The sequence below is a fragment of the Pteropus vampyrus genome, unplaced genomic scaffold (assembly GCF_000151845.1).
Source record: "Pteropus vampyrus isolate Shadow unplaced genomic scaffold, Pvam_2.0 Scaffold14, whole genome shotgun sequence".
Taxonomy (NCBI): Eukaryota; Metazoa; Chordata; class Mammalia; order Chiroptera; family Pteropodidae; genus Pteropus; species Pteropus vampyrus.
In genome coordinates this window covers 1,285,783-1,289,895 of record NW_011888795.1, presented here as the reverse complement: position 1 = coordinate 1,289,895, position 4,113 = coordinate 1,285,783, and the positions used below count along the sequence as shown (strand labels likewise).

Below are 4,113 nucleotides of genomic sequence, written 5' to 3'. Positions count from 1 at the left end.
AAGTCATCCTACACCGCGACCCCAGCAGCCGAAGAGCCCGGTATCTTTGCAGTCTGCACCTTCCCTCCGGCCACACTGGCACACGATCCAGGTACACAGGGCTGTTTTTCATGATAACAAACGATTATAATTTTAAATTTCCTTGTTGATTTTAATAATTTTTCTTAACGAATAACGTGACTGTCGTTCCATTTATTTTTCATTTAAAAAATAGCTTTATTGAGATCTCATTCATATACCACAAAATTCAGTGGTTTTTAGTATATCCACAGAGTTGTGTAACTACCAATATTATCTACCTTTAGACTGTTTACCTCACCTGCCAAAAAAAAAAAAAAAAAGTACTCATGAGCAGTTACTGTCCATTCCCTGTCAATGTTCCCAAATCTGGGCAACTACAAATCTACCTCTGTCTTTATGGATTTATGTGTGCTGAACATTCCTTATAAATGGAATCATCCAATAGGTGACCTTTTTGTGACTGACTTCTTTCACTTAGCTAAGTGTTAAAGGTTCATCCATGTTGTAGCATGTATCAGCATTGTAGGGATATACCACATTTTATTTATCCATTCACCAGTTGATGGACATTTGAGTTGTTCTCACTCTTTGGCTAGTATGAATAATGCTGCCGTGAACATTTGTGTACATGTTTTATGTAGATGTAGATTTTCAGTTCTCTTAGGCATATACCTAGGAGTGGAATAGCTGGATCCCATGGTGACTATGCGTTTAAGGTTTTGAGGAATTGCCATTTTCCCAAAATGGCTACACTATTTTACTGGCTCATTCATTTTTAAAAGCTATGACCACTCGGGAAAAATAAAAATACTACATGTCAGGCACTATGCTAGGAGCTTGGGACAAACTGTTGAGGAAAACAGACAAGCTCCCTACCTTCATGAAACTTAGAGTTCAGTAGAGGAGAGAGCTAGTAAACAAGCAATTGAGCAAACAAAGGTAAATTTAAAATGTTATTAAATAAAAGAGGAAAAATTAAAATAATAAAATGATTAAGATAAAGTGGCATAAAATGAATGCTAACTAAGACAAGATTAAAGGGTTAAAGTAAAAGGAAAAAATATATAACCCAAGATTCTCATAGTCTATAAACAATAAATACTCACAATCTGAAATCCTTGCCTTCCGGTTCCTTGAGGGATCTTCTGTTGTATGTTGTATGTCCTACAAATGGTTATCTCTGCCTTGATGTCCTGTGGATGCTGACCTGTGAGTGTCTAGATCCTGGGTGACCTACTGCTCCCCACCCCCAAGATAATCTATTCTTATCTCGCTAAAGTGAGGACACACCCCATCCAGTCTTTTGCCACCTTCTCACCAGCCCCTAAGTCAGGGCTACCTTATGCTGTTAGTTTTGTTGTGACTTGAAGGTACCACTATTTAATTTGATTCAGTATTTATTACAGTTTCCCTCTCTCTCTCAGACTCAGCATAAGCCCTCCAGGACTGGGCCTAATTTAAAAATTGCTTTAATCCATCACCTACCCTGGACCAGGTTTATATACCTCAACAGTTTTTTCTTAGAATTGCAGTTATTTCTCCACCTTTGCTCTGATTCCTTTGAGAATCTGAAGAAAATCTCATCCCTGAAAAACAGGAACATGTGCATACATCCACATAGTGTTTCATATACTCTTAAGGAATTTGTGGAATCGCTAAAAACCAACTATAGGTTCCGTGGAGGAAGAGATCCCAGACTAAAGACCCTTCATTTAAGGGTTTAAGTCATATGGGTTCCCTGCCTTGGCAATTGGGTGCAGTCCATACATATTCCTTATCAAAATCACTTTGGCTGCCTGTGAGAAAACTGACCTGCTAAATCCAATCTCTGGGCATGTGTCCTTGGAATCTGCATGGATTTGTTTTCTGCGGCTGCTGTAACAGATTACCACAAATTTAGTAGCTTAAAATGGCAAAACTTTAGTCCCTCACATTTCTGGAGGCCAGAAGACTGAAATCAGTTTCACTAGACCAAAATCAAGGTGTTGGCAGGGCTGCATCTCTCAGGAGGCCCCCAGGGAAGAATGTACTTCTTGTCTTGTGGCTGATCATTGATCAGTCTCTACCACTTGCCTCCATGATCACATTGCCTTCTCCTCTTTGTGTCAAATCTCCTGCCATCTCTTGTAAAGACACTTGTGATCGCATTTATGTCCATAATAATCTTCATTTCAGGATCCTTAACTCAATCACATCTGCAAAGACCCTTTTTCCATATGATAACTGTTACAGGTTCCAAGGAAATCGGACCTGATATCTTTGGGGGCCATTGTTCAGCCTACAATACTGTGTTTTCACAAGCTTCCTGGGAGATTCCTATGAGAAAACTGTGTTATGGAGATGGCCGTCCATATGGAGAAGTTCGGGAGAGCTGCAACAGGAACAATGTTGGCTTTGAAGCCTGCAAATCTTGGACTGCAATTCGCACTCTGCCTCCTGGCAGCTGTGACTTGAGGCAAAGCCATGATTCACTCTGCACTTGAGTATTTTACCGGTAAACTGAAGATTGTAGTACCTACCTTAGAGTTACTCTGATCATTAGAAACTCTAGTTATTGCATCTGGCACATGTCCGCTGTGGAAATTATTACTGTTATTGTCTTTCCTAGAAAGAGCCTTAGATCCACTAAAAAATGTTCAAAAAAATGTAAAGAATGATGGGAGACAGAGATCTCAGTTCTTGCTTCTCTTCTCTTCTCTTCTCTTCTCTACCAGATGCCAGAAGTATCTGGTCTTTGGGCTTTAAATGGTATCCCTGTATCTGTGCCTCCCAAATGAATATCTCTAGGTCAGAGCCTCCACATTTTAGACTCACATATGCAGCTGCCTACTCGACATCCCCTCTTGCATGTCTGATTGAACACGTCTAAAACTAAACTGGCGATTTTTCCCTCCCAAAACTACTCCACCTGCAGTCTTCCCTCCACGGGCCGATTGGCTGTCCTGGTCCTGTAGCGGACTCCTCCTGTGCCCTGTGCCTGCACTCCTCCTGTTAGGGCACTTTCTCCAAGTGTGATGAGTGTTTCCTTTCTGCCAGGCTGTGAGCGTCTTCAGCCAGGGTTGTTTAGTTCATACCTGTATCCCCAGCTCAGATCCTGGCACATAATAAGAAAATATTTATTGAATGAATAAGTTGACTTTTAAACAGTCCATAAAATGTGATATGTACTGTAGTAGGAACACGATTACAATGCTTTGGCAACAACTGACATTGTGTGTGTGGGTGTGTTGGGGAAGGCTTTCAAGAAACACATGAGCTGGGCTTTGAAGAATAAGTTTGCTTTTGGCAGCGAGGCCATGGAACCAATCCTGAACAGGCCCTCCTGGAGGTGAGAAGAGCATGGCCTGTGGACACTGGCAAATAGTGGAGGTACTATGAGGGTAAATCAAGTAAGAGGCAGTTCGCAGCCTGCTCACGAGGGAATCAGGACTTCACCCTGTGGGGAACATCTAGGATTACGTATTGTAGCCAACTTCCTCCCTGCCATTAGGACCCCTCCCAAATTCTCCCAGTACCTTCCATAGGGTCAATCCTCAGGAAATGAATCAGTTCATTTACCAGGCTCTACTGAGGCTTGGCAGATGTCCCACCCAGAAGCTAATGTTTTTTGGCCAAGGTCCTGAGTTTGCCAAAAAGAAAAACAAGAGGATTATAACACATGTCTTCCCTCCACGGCTCAAAGGCATTTCCTGTTGGCAGAGGCACTACACCCACAGTCACTATCCTACAGAAGGGCAGGCTGTGGCAACCTGGGCAGCCCTGCAGAAGCAGGCAGCCAATCACGACCATGAATCCCAGCCACCTGTGGGGAGAGAGGCCAGCAGCCGGCGGCTCTCTTCTGAGGACACATTGTCCCTTGAAACATTTACAATGTTCTTGTAAAAGGCATTATTTAGAAGAAGGGCTCATGGCTACTAATAAAACATTAACATTTTTAAAAATTCACATGAGTTTGATTTACCTACCATAAATGTAGAGAAATCAATTCTAAGAGAATGCATTTTGATATAATGGCATTTCCAAATCTTAATCAGTTCCCTTGTGGATATGCTGGATGGAGTGTCAGGATTGAAGCAGGTAGTAGGACTATTG

The 4,113-nt window shown here is 41.9% G+C and overlaps 1 long non-coding RNA gene across 2 annotated transcripts in view; it reads left to right on the top strand.

Annotated features, from left to right (window-relative positions):
- The window catches only part of LOC105306341, a 23,044-nt gene that overhangs the window by 1,434 nt on the left and 17,497 nt on the right, over positions 1–4,113 (top strand). Inside the window, exon 1 of one of the 2 annotated variants that reach the window (XR_002778079.1) lies at positions 48–91. The exons of the other annotated variant lie outside the window; for it this stretch is intronic. This is a non-coding gene — a long non-coding RNA (uncharacterized LOC105306341). Of the gene's footprint in view, positions 1–47; positions 92–4,113 lie in introns of those variants that run through there. 2 annotated transcript variants of the gene reach the window in all.